Below are 13,052 nucleotides of genomic sequence, written 5' to 3' on the forward strand. Positions count from 1 at the left end.
TTGTGGTCATCCACCGCTACCTTTTCCCTGCTATTTCACATGGGAATGGTATTTATTTTCACTTTCCAAACCATGCAGCGTCGCTTTTAAGCGGTTGTGCTTTCAGCCACAAGCGAAGCGGTCATAAGGAATGCCATAGCTGTCCCGCAGGTTGTTCTGCGAGTTAATGAATAAACCATGTATAGGATAAACAGGTTTATGCAAATGCAGAGCAGTACTTTGCTGTTATTTGTATTTTCAATGCTTTTGTAGCTGCAGAAGTCACATTTTCATGAAACCTTTGCAGTTGGAAAGAAGAAACCACAGTACAAGCAATTCAAGTAATTGTTTTAGAAGCAGTGCAATTTACTGGCTTCTCCAATAGTAGGGCCTGCAATACTGAGCAGCGTGCTTCCAAAACAGCATTGAAAACGTTTTGCTCTCCAGACCCAGAACATGTGATCTGAAAACACGGGCTAAATATATTCCCATACAACTGCTTGCTCTCTTGCATTAGAAAAATCCATCCTTTTCTCTTGCTGCTGTGTGAGAGAATGCTTGCACGCTGTTCCTACCAGGAGAGCCCGCTTTCTCTCGCACACCAGCCCCAGGAGAGCCCACTTTCTCTCGCACATCAGCCCTCAGAGCCCATCTGAGCTGAGCTGGGGACCAGGCATCCCAGGGCTTCACAGCACCCTGGCCATGCCTCCTTCATGAAAACCCTGTTATTTCCCCTCCACGGCCTGGAAAAAAAAAATTGCTGTGGCATAGACTGCTGTGCGATCACAGCAACAGGGATGGGAGGCAGGATGTGGGGTGGGTTTCTACGTTGGCGTCCTTCCTCCTCAGGTAAACCTCTGCCAGAAGAGATGTTGTTGCCCACAGAGCATTGGGGAAGGAGTGGTGCAAACCCTGCCGAGTGCTGCGCTTGGGCACAAACACAAAGCCCAAGTCATCAGGAGGATCCTGGTGAGCAACACACCCGGCAGCTGGGCACACTTAAGTATTTCAGGGCAGTGTTTCCCCTCGTTTTGCCCCTCCTGAAGCAAGAGAGAGAGAGACAGGGCTACTTGCAACCATCACTTGGCTGCACTGACAGCTGAGGACCCGTGCGAATAGCCATATAAACCAGATCCGCGTTTACCAAGGTGAGGGCAGTGGCAGCGAGCTGTGGTACCCTGGCTGTCCCCCGCCACACTCAGAGGGACATGGGCCAGAGAAAGCAGAGCCCTCTTCTAGCAGCTCATTTCCAGGCAGAGGACACAGCAGTGGCTGGAACGAATTAGTCCCCATTTGTCATTTCTTGGCCTGCGGGTAGAAGGGCTGGCGCCCAGGACTTTGGCACACAGAGATGGGAGCAGCCCCTCCGCAAGAGCCCTGGGCGTGCAGCCCTCCCCACGCGAAGAGCCATGGCAGTGCCGAGCGGGACGCAGGCAGGGCAGCTCAGGATTTTCTTCCTTTGATGGGCATGCAACACACTTTGACATGGTACCGAGGTTGGTTGTTATTTTCTTACCTTCCCCCCACCCCTTTCAACCTTCTTTTAGGCTTGGGTTTGCTTGCTTTTTTCTTATTTCCCCCCTCCCCTTAAAGATAACATGTTTATCAACTGACAGGGTACACTCATCTCTGGTAAAAGAAGCACTTTGACAATTTTCACAACATGTATAATTTACTTAAGGACTATAATGGCTGCTTCTGAGCCATGTGTCATGTAAATAAATATTCCAACGAATTTTAACATGCGTATTATGCACTCCATAGATCAATGGTTCCTTTGAAGCTCTCACAGTTTATCCTGTCTATATCCCTATATAGACAGTTTTTAATATGTATTATTTATTCAACGGGGTGTCTCCTCATTCTGAGATGCCGGTGCCTATATTTGTAGCAGTCTAGCCTCTCTCTCTTGTTTAGAATATTGCAAAATTCTTACCACTCGGCTTTTTCAGCAGGTTGCAAAGATCCCCATGACAATGTGGAAACAGGAAAGAATAGTTCAAAGGAATGAGACTGTAACATGCACCCATTTCGCATCAGGTTTTTAAGATTCCTTCCCCTGCCCACCTCCACCAGCCCAGGAATTGCAAATTGCAGGGCCAGAAATGGGTGTTGTGTGTGGGGTGCGGGACACGTAATGAACCCTCAGGAGGGTTTGGAAGGGCAGCAGTGCCTGGCCAAAGAGGAGCAGGAGGGACAGAGTGCCACAGGCCGGGCTTTTCCCTCTGACTTGTGCCGTCTCTGTCCAGAGACGGGAAGGTGGGGGGCAGGGATCCCTGCGGGAGCATCACAGCGCTGGGAGTGCAGGGGTGCAAAATGACACTGCTTGCTTCGGTGAGGAAGAAGTTTCTTGGTCCGTGTACTGTTCAGGCTCACTGGGTAAGTAGGAGCTAATACACCAGCACTGGTTTGTGAGCTGCCCCAGGGCTTCAAGTGCCAGCAGGGTTTGGGTTTTATTTTCAGGGTTTGGGCTTGGGGCTTTTTTGGGTGCAGCTTTGGGGTCTCCGTGACAGGCAGTGAGCACAGGCAGGGCCTTGTAAAGGTGCAGGGCACGTGGAAGTGATGGCATGCATGCAGGGGAGGTCATGCCTCTGCAGACAACAGCCAGGGCAAATCCTTTGCTATTCCCAGAAGGTGGGGGAGAAGGCAGAAGTTACAGCCCCACCTCAACAGAAAGCTGCAAGGGGGAATGCAGCAGAGCTCCCAGGAATAGCCCAGGAGATGAGAAGAGCTCAGTGTGGGCTAATGAAGGAGGAGAACCTGGGCCGGGAAAGATAAAGTTCCTATTTAAATGCAGACGTCTGCAACAATAGAGGTGGAAACATTAAAAAAAAAAAAAAAAAAAAGGAGGAAAAAAATTTGCTATCAAAGTCATTTGCTCATAGCATGCATGAAGGCTTTTGTCTCACCTTGTTTAAACAGTCCCACTCATCATTTGCTATTGATGGGCATACCAAAAAAAAAAAAAAAGGGAAAATGTTGCTGTCCATGCAGTTAATTCTCTTTCCCAGTGCTTAAAATTCAGCATGTCCCTTCAGTTCCAAAGGTGCTAGATCTTCAAAACCAGCAAGCTGCTCACAGTCAGCTGGGAAACCCCAAGTTGTTTAGGAGCACATAAAACCATTCAGTGCTGATAAATACCCACACTGTGTTTTGCATCTTCATAATTTGGGATTCCATTTGCTTGACATATGCAATAAATAAAACAATAAATAAAATATGCTCCCTGCCTCAAGGACATTTCTCTACATAAGTTGCAGCACAGTGTACAAATTCTTTCCAAACCAGCTGGCGCTGTGCATCCAGCACGCTTCCTAAATGCAGGGACACCTCCTTACAGCTGACTACAGGCAACCCTGTTTAAGCCTTAATGGAAGTAGCTATGGCTAAAGGCTTTTAGTAAGGATGTAAAGCAATCGAAATAGAGCACCGCTCTAGCTGGAAGAAGGGGAAAACAGTTCTTACTGGCGCTTTTTGGTGAAAAATGCTTCTGCCTAAAGCATTGGAAACTCCAGTGACTCAGCTCTTGATCAAATGCCCACCAGAGTCTTTCCATCACCTTTAGCAGACGTCGAACAGCAAGTTCACATAAATGAATGGGTACATTTAGGGCTCTGCAGTGCCCTGCTCTGCATGGACAAAATCCCGTTATTCCCTGTCCGGGCCTCAGCTGGGAGCTGGGTTTTACCATCTTTTACCAATTTACTCCTGACTTACACTGTCGCTGCCGGTGTAGGAGGTTAGGCACAGCCTTGAACCAAGCAGAATGGCACCAGGGCCCGCAGATTTTAACTTTCCCTTATTCTAAAGCCATGATAGCTCTTTGTAAGCGAAGTAGTACATGCCAACTCCATAGCAGCAGCTTCAGCGGGGCTGAATGGGGCAGGAAATAAATTGTGAGGCCAAACCTACCCCCAGCTTGGTGTTAGACTCGTTCTCTGGTTCATCTCAGCGGGTTTGGGATTACAGCCTGGTGTTACACACCCAGAGAGTTATAAAATCCTTTTTCCTGTTGCGAGATGGGTTTTGAGGTGACTTGTGCCACGAGCTTGGCCATGAATTTAGCAGGCGCAGCAGGGTCGGATGCTCACCGCCATCGATACCTGGGGGAGCTTGTGTCATGTTCGGCTCTAACACCAATACAAACAGAGCTATGAGTCCGTGTTTGCTTGGATTCATGGAAATATTAGCACAAATGCCTGTGTCTGCGTCGCAGGGGAAGGTCTTCTTTATTTTGCTGGGGCAACAGCCATATTGAAACAAACTGCATTTTGTTTTCTTTCAGACAGGTGTGATGGCACACCTGCAGACCTGGGGCTTGAATAGCAACTCGTAACCTTTTGTGGGTAAGGTGGGGGGCAAATCCTGCTTAACAAGGATGTCAAACTGATCTTTGTTCCCTTCTCCCAACCAAGTATCTGTGGCAACAAACTGGAGACAGGTAAACAATTGGCTTCTGCTACCGCAAGCTTTCCATTTACAGTTCACGAGGAGCTCTTATATGAAAGGAAAGGGTGGATGTGGTGTCAACACAAGGTAATAGTAATATTATTTGAACAGGTGTGTGGGGTGTTGCTAAAGTGAGAGAACGGGCGAGCGGTAGGGAGCAGTTAGTACAGGGCTGTGCATGTAATAACCAGAGCTCACCCGCGTTTATTATCATAACAATCATGTGCGGTGATAGGTTTCACAATGAGCTGGTCTGATTTACCTGGTGCATTAAACCAGTTCTGTTGTTCCTCGCTTTCTAACTCCCTGCTGGAAAAAAAGCCCGAGAAGACAAGCACGCTAAAAATTTGGCGAGGAGACCCACTGTGCGCACAACTACAGACAGATAACCCACCGGGCTGCAATTATTCCCCAGACTCTGCTCCTCCACAGACAACTTTGCTGCTGATTTACATCGGTGGAAGAGAGAAGGCAGATTAAGTATCTCAGGACTGCATTACAAAGGGACGGTGGGTTTGCGGCAAGCGTAGAGGCACCTTGGAATAGTACCTCAGCCTATACATCTATTCTCTCTAATGCAGTTAATTTAAATAATGTATTTTCAGCCTGTGATGTGTGCTATATTGATCTGTATCTGCGATTTGAGGGTATATTCATCTATGCATGTGTAGACTTAGACAGATATCCTTTTCAGTGAGAAAGCTGAGAGGATGGAAGCAGAAAAAATAGTCTTTTGGGGTCTACTTCTAAAAGGTCGACTGGAATCACGTTAGAAAGGATGAATGCAGTAGGTACATACCGTGCTGAAATTTGCATGTTTCCATTGCAGGAAACTGGGAAACAAAGGGGAAAAAATCATACCCTGATATATTCTCAGAGCAAAATGTACGCTATGATTCACTGAAGACAGCCAGGGAGGTTACAAAACAGAAATTAAGAGACGATATAAATTACATGAGGGTGTTCTAGGCGATTAGACAAGTTGTTGGTCCATTTACAATGCTGCTCGTAGCTTTATTTCGAATCTGATGAAAGAGTGGAAAATTATAAGCAAGGAAATTGTGCACGCTCTCCTGTCCTTAGGCCCTACTTTGTTTAGTGAGATCTTAATGCGTATCCTGAGTATTTTAATAAGAAACTATTGCATGCCACTGGTTTGTGCAAACAGTAGTTGTATTATTACAGGGGATGAATTAATCTTCCAGGCGTCCATTTGTGTTACTCAGATCAGGCAGGGTTTATTTGCAAAGGGCTGACCCTGCTTCCTGGCAGGTTTGCTCGGAGATGCCGTGCCAGATTCCCTCCAGCCGATGCGAAAGGTTTCGGCTGGCACATCTCAGGGACAGTGGGGACAGCCACATGGCAGGGGCTGCCACCAGAGGGAAAGCTACGGGGACAGCAGCACCAAGTCCTGGGTTCCACAGGCTCCATCAAGGACTCATTATTTAGGGTGGGTGGGAAACCAATATCCTCAAACTTGGGTCTGCATCCCTCTGGTAATGCAAATTCAGCCCAAGATCACAGAAGAAACCTTTTATTTCCAGCAGCTTGCTCACTCAAGAGGAATTGCTACAGCAATTGCGTACAGATTTAATTTGGTAAATGCTTAATAGCAGGGTGGTTGTCATCTTAGGACAAACTTTTTAGAAATCCCTCGTTAGTTACATCAGGTGTGTATTTTCCGTACCGCAAACATCTGTTATTTGTCAGATGCAAACAGAGAAGGAGAGGGGGTATTTCCCCAGCCCTGGGCCCTTCAGGCAACCTGGCCAAATGTGGCAGAGACCATGCTGACACTACAGTTGTTTCAGGAAGGTAACATTGCACCAAAGGTTGAGTTAGGGGGTAAACTAAAAAGTGCTGTATTGCTCTTGGGTGTCATCTAATCTATTTATTTATTTATTTAAAATCCAGTGTGTACATTAAATCTTATTTTCTTCCTTAATACTTCCTTGTGAAAGTCAGTGCCATGCTGCTGTTGAAGCCGAGCAAACGTTGGATGGACTCTTCACAAACAGAAGGCAAGGTCAGCTGAGAGGAGCACACTCTTGATTACAAGGGTCCAGGCTTCTGGATTAAAAAGAGGATTTTGATCTTTGTGTACCTGATTGTTTCCCGCTAGAAGACACATATTTTGAGGTTACATCGCAAAACTCTCAGTCTTTGCTTTGGCCAGGCTTTGCCAGCTTTTATGCAGATATTAGGTAATAGAAATTGACAGCCCGGGAACATTTTAGGTGTACTTTCAGGAATTTCATGGAATCGGGATGAGATAGCAGTGGATTCTTTGATTACCTTCAGGCAGAGTTTAACGCTTCGCTCATGTGTGGTATTTATCTGCGACGCATCAGTCTGTTATTGGTTGGCTACTGCAGTGCAAAAGATGGTGGCAAAGTCATTGTGGTGCGCTGCAGAGGCAGCCTTGGCTGCATGAGAGCCTGCACGAAGAATTCCTTGAACATAGCTGGGATGTATTCACTGATATTGTCAACCAATTAAGGGCTCGTTTATTTTGTTTGGGTTTTTTGTTGTTGTTTTTAAATATAAGGTCCTAGGAACGGGGCATTTCTTCCATTCGATGTAATTTATCGGAACACGATATGCGCTGTTTTGTGACCGGCGATTTTCGCTCGCTGACATTCTTCTACACGCTTGGAGCCGTCCCCCTGCCTTTGAAGCAGCCTAAGGAAAATGCTGCCCTCTTTTGAATTTCAGGACGCGGTGCACCTCCTGGCAGAGAGGGCTGCCCGGGGAGCCGCAGGCATCGCGTCCTGAAAGATGCTGCTGGCTGCTGCGGGGCGGAGGGACGACGAGAAGGGCAGCGCCGTGTTTTGTACTATTAAACAGAGTTGGGCAAGCCGTCCCGAAGAACGAGAATTCTCTGAAATTCAAGCTCTGTCCTCTTTATTTTGAAAAAAATTTGGGAAACAAGCAAAAATGCCATGCCTCTGTTAAGGAAATATCTCAGCTAGGGAAGTTTTGTTGCCTGCAGTGCCGAAACAGAGGGGAGACTGAGTCTTGGAATTCTTTGAACTACTTGAAGCAAGTCTTCACTAAAACTGCAATAATTTCTTTGACTATTTGAGCTGTGAGTTTTGGCAAATGCTCATCTAGGTTTTGCAGTCAGAGGAAGACTTTTTGTCTGAAAGGCCTTATCTGAAGGGAAGAGGGTGCCACTAGCTGCCACTGCTCCTCTGCACCACAAAAGCCACGCTTAGGGTTATTCTAGTGTATAAAAAAAACCCCAAAACCAAAGTTAGCCCACTGGTGTGGGACTACTGCTGCATCAGCTGTAGAAACCAATGTGTCTCTGCATTGTGCAGCTTAGTTGGGTGATGTGTGGCCAGCTGGAGGGAAGAGGATGTTTCTCCAGCTGTTTTTCCTCATCATTGGCAAGTAGCCGCAAGGGTAAGGCATAATCTTCATGCATCTTCCTTCAAGGAGGCAATATAAAGGAGACCCTGTGGGAGAAGCTATGGTGGAGTAGATTCCACCTGTATTTCTTCAACAGGGGCATTGGAAAAAAACCTAACAACCTGCTGTCCCTTTCTCCCACACACCCCACCCCCTGTCTTAACACATCTTTCTGCCAGTGGGAAGGGTTGAAAAGGGACATTACACTAAGTATCAAGAGACCCTGCCTATAAGGGGTCACACAGAAAACTAACATCCCTAAGAAGGAGGGCATGCAATTTTTTTGTCTGTGGTATCTCAGAAGATGCTGGTGCACACCAGGTCATCCGGGTATCAGATACTGCGTGGGAGGAACGTGAAAGGGGGTGTGCATTGTGGAAGAAAGGGAGAAAAACATACATGCACTCACAACCCCAGTGGTCTTTTTCTTCCCTGTTATTATTTAACAGGCTTTTTCTGAACGTACAGCTCCTCACCAAGCCCTCTTATGGTTCTCAGAAGCTAAAAGACAGGTAGGCAGTGAGGAGCAGTAACGCAGGCAGAATGATCAGGCTAACAATAGCTGTGCATCTTGTTAGTTACATGATTTGTGCAAAAGGGTGCGCTTCTTAATATCTCATTTTTCTGCACCTACGTATTTTTTTTTTGACACAGAAATGAGGGTGATTAATCCCAAATATCACCTGAAAGAGAATAAACAGAAAGGTTCTGGGCATGTATATGTCACTGGTAGCATGTACTATTTCATATATTAAATAGGAGACGATGTAATAAAAATAAACAATATGGTATTGTGTCAGCTGCAACTCAGTAACAAAATATTGCCACATTTTTTCTTACAAAGCTGGCTGTGTGGTGGCTGGAAAGACCCCTAAAGCATATAAAGCTCTTATCTTCATACATTTCCCTAAAGAATAATAGATCAGTCGGTGCTCTGATGCTGTTTTAATAATGTACAATTTACAATTCATTTGGTTACCAGGCACTCACAGTATAATTAATTTCACAGACCCTTTCTACACATTCACATGGTTTATGACAGTACAGAGGGGAGGTGGGGAAACTGTGTCCCCCCTCCTGTCATAGGAAGGTGCCTGGATGGCGTGTTACCTACCTGGTCTGCCAGCAGTCCTGCTGCTGTAGGAGTGGTGGGCTCCATTCCCCCTTTCCTTCCACCCCTGGCTCCCACCTGCCTTTCCAGTTCCCATACATGAACATCCCTATTGGGGGTGGCGCCCCGGGGACGAGCCCGTCTCAACCCGCATCGCCCCAGTAGCATCGCGGCGGAGCTGCCCCGTTCCTCTGGGATGCAGCGGGTTTGTGGTCCACCCTGCCGGCCCCGAGACGTGCTGCAAGTGTGGAAATAAAAGCTGAGGTGAGCCAAGGGGAAGTGGGAGGGACAAAAGGCAGGTGACAAGCCTTCAGCGCCCCTCACCGATGCCTCCCGTCACCCCCGCGGCTGGGGACAGAGGAGTCCAGCAGGAACACAGGTATTGCTTCAATCAGGAGCAACTGCCCATCCGAGACTGTCGGCACTTGAGCCCGAGCCTAGCAGAGTTTCACAGAATGGAGGCATGGGAGCTGGAGGGAAAGACTCCAGAAACCGACAGCACACTCATCGTTGGGGGTTTTATTTCCACAGTCCTGTTATTTTTCCCTGTATGGGGAATCTGTACAGTTGCCTGAGAGACTTAAATAATGGACTCTCTCTGCAACGAATGGAGCTGCTGTTCTGTGATGTCTTGCACATCAAAGCAATTTTTTTTTTTTCAAAATCTACATTTACCTCTTTGATAAAGACAACACTGGGAGGAATTCAGCAACTACAGAGAACCTGCGGGTCTGTGCATCCACCCAGAGCTGGCTTTGACAGTGGTGTATGAATTGCTATTCGAGGGCTGGTTTTGTTTCCATTATCAAATGAGCAGCGGTTTCCTTTCCTGAACTTCCCAGACATTCTTTCCCTTTCTGAAATTATCAAGTTTTACACATGTACAATGTATGTACATGCATATATGGATACCTGTGTATATGTTAACAAAAACAATAAGCATTAAAAAATATATATCTAGGACCATATATACCTGAGGGTTGAGGGCCCAGTTTCTGAAGGTTCAGCACACAATCCCGTATTCACGCTGAAGCACAGCTCCAAGCTAGACCTAACTAACTTTCTAAAAGCAGAGATGCAGTTTCTTTTTTTCTTGCACATATAAAAGCTGTGACAGGTACCATTTTCTTCTGGGGACTGAAGAACATTATAAGTCAGAGCAGTAAATGTTTGATTAACCCCCACGGGGGGCTGGGTGATTTTCGCAAGGTATTAACTGCAAGAGGTACATCTTCTCTTGCGCTGCCTCTCCAGATGGCTATTCAGTCTTCTGGCATTCAGCCTATTGATTGGGTTTCCTGATCTCTTACTTGAACAAAGATGTGGTGAAGCAGAGGCTATGAAATGCTGCTTTCACATCTTGTTTCCATATAGGATTTGGCAGCCAATTTGCCAACATATTGAAGACCTGCAGCTCTTATTTTTTACATCCATAGAAACTTGACTCTTCTGTGAATCAGGGCAATATCTATAAACATAACTGTAACAAAAAAAAATTAAAATAAAATGTGATCAAGGACATGTGTGCATTTGTAACAACAACGACAGCAAGTGTTATTAGTATCAATTATTCTTACTTGCAACAAAATCACAGTTGGTTGAGTGGTTCATGTGCCACAAGGTTCAATCCACAGCAGGGCTCAAAAATATCTGCCAGGCAGTCATGTTTGCAGGGGGTTTAAAGCAATGCCTGTGTTGCACAGGGAGGCTGATGGGGTTACAGCCCCCCCCACCTCCCAGGAGAGCACTGGCTTCTCTTCTGCTCGAGGGAGAGCACCCAGGAAGACCTGATGCAAACTATTCCTAAGATGTGGGAAGGAGCCTGAAAAGCTTTGCTTTTAACCTTTGAATATCAAAGGGTCAAAATCTAGCCTTCAATCCAGGTGAATTTTGCCTACAGTCAAGGAATAAATGACTGTCTGTGTAATTATCTACTATCTGCTTTTTTACCTGTCTCATTTCTCTCCCATACAATATTCCTCCATAATCATTTCACTTTTCAGTTCAAAAATATTTTGTTTTGATTTAATGTTGCTCAAGAAATGAACACCACTGTCTTCATAAAATTCTCACAGGCACCAACCTGATTGCAAGGCACCACTCTCTACTTAGAATTTCCAGGTATGTGTCCATCAAAGGAGGAAGGAAATAAAAAAGGAAAATAAAAAAGGTAAAGCATAGCATTTCTAGGAAGTATTATTTTCTTTATTTCAGCAGTTCTTTCAATACTGAAAATTTCTGAGACGTGAAAGTTGACAAGCTTTAAACCTACAATGGCTTAACAGCTTTGCAGAAATTATACCATTTATCAGAAATACATAGACATTTTAAAATTTTATCACCTTTTATTCGTTTCTCTGAAAAAAAAAAAAACAAACAATTATCTGGCAATCAAATCCAAACAACAGCTAAACCAAATCTGTTTCTTTTATGGTCGCGGGAGGAAGAAAGAGTCTCTTTTTATTTCTTAGTCCATCCTAAATTGACTAGGTAGCCTCTGGAGCGGAGAAGAAGTAATGGGTCCAGGCTTGGTGTCCGTGTTCTCACTAGTTAGTCCCACTAGCCACCTTCCATTGGACATACTCCTTGGGAACCCACGGGGACTATCGACAGCAGAAGGTTAAACGCGCTTTGACGTGGAGGCAGCTGGCACAAGATGGCCCACATCCATTTTCCTAACCCTCCTTCCCTCCCAAAATGCCTGTTGGGAACGATCCCTGGCCAGTGTTAACACCTGAGCCGTGTCCAGGGGTGGCTGGGGAAGAGTTGTACTTGACCCAAGCCAAAGCCGTGCCAGGGGCCGCTCTAAATTTAACAATCCGGAAAATTGAGCTCCGGCACCTGGGGACGTTCCCTGGCTCCGTTTCCTTGACTGTCTGCATGTGGCCACGCAGAGCAAGCCGATACAATGCAACACCGAGGTGATGACACATCCGGTGCCGGGTGTCACGTTGAAATGCGCGGCAGCAGACACCTTCAGCACGCCAGCGAAAACGGTCACGTTGAAGTTTTGCAGATCAATTCACAGGTGCCACTGTCGCTTGTAAAAGAGAGCCTAGGGTTTGCCAAAAAGGGAGTCAGGTCCCCAAGTTGAAGGGAAGTCAAGATAATACTTAAGTGGCTTATTCATGAAAAGCTACCACTTGACGTTCCACAACGGACTAACTTGCCAATGGAAGGCTTCATGGAAGGAATGCAAAACAACCAGGCAAAGCTCAGAGAAGGGAAAAAAAAAAAAAAAAGTGTATTTTTTGGTCAAGGAAAGAATAATCATGTCATCTCGAGATGCGACAGGCCAACTTACATAGCTTTGATATCACCAGCTTAACTACCTGGCGCTTTCTGTGATCAAGATGCCCACAGCTGTAATCTGCTATGATCTGGAGCTTATTCACTGATCACAGCTGTGTAATTTCAGGTAACATGCTTCCCTTGTTTAGTTTTGTTTAACATTGTTAAATATATAGTCAGACCATCTGCACAGTATTTTTTTAAATTGGAAATTACAACCATAACTTCCTTTTTATATATCAATAAACTAAATAGCAAAATTTCAAAGGGATCCTTCTCTACCAAACACTGAAGCAGAATGTTTGTCCCACGCCACACCATTGCCTAATTGCACACTAATTGGACAAACGTGATTAAATATTTCAAGATCTTTACTAATTGCCTCTATTTTAGCTTTAAAATTTGCTTGCCACCAACAAATTTAATGACACTGGTGTCTAGTCATCAGCAAAAAGCCCAAGAGTTGCTCTTTAAAATGTACCTAGTCAGAATATTTACTGATTGTGCATTGTTGTTTCCAATGTAGCTTAATTAGAAATCCAATCAGTTCTCTAAGTCTAATTATACTTGATTTGTAGATTCAGACTATGATACATAATGAAGCTAAGCAGCTAACAGTAAACGTGCTTGAAATGTAACAATAAGAGAAATATTTTTAATGCATGCCTTGTTATCATTTTAGAAACTCCAAGTGATATATGAGATCAAACACAAAGGGAAATACAGAGATTTATGACTCAATAGATTTTAAAAAAAGCCCATGTTTTATCCTGCAGCAATATAACTGGTGTATATTTAGTGTTTAAAA

This window comes from Gallinula chloropus (assembly GCF_964237585.1).
Source record: "Gallinula chloropus genome assembly, chromosome: 2".
Lineage (NCBI taxonomy): Eukaryota > Metazoa > Chordata > Aves > Gruiformes > Rallidae > Gallinula > Gallinula chloropus.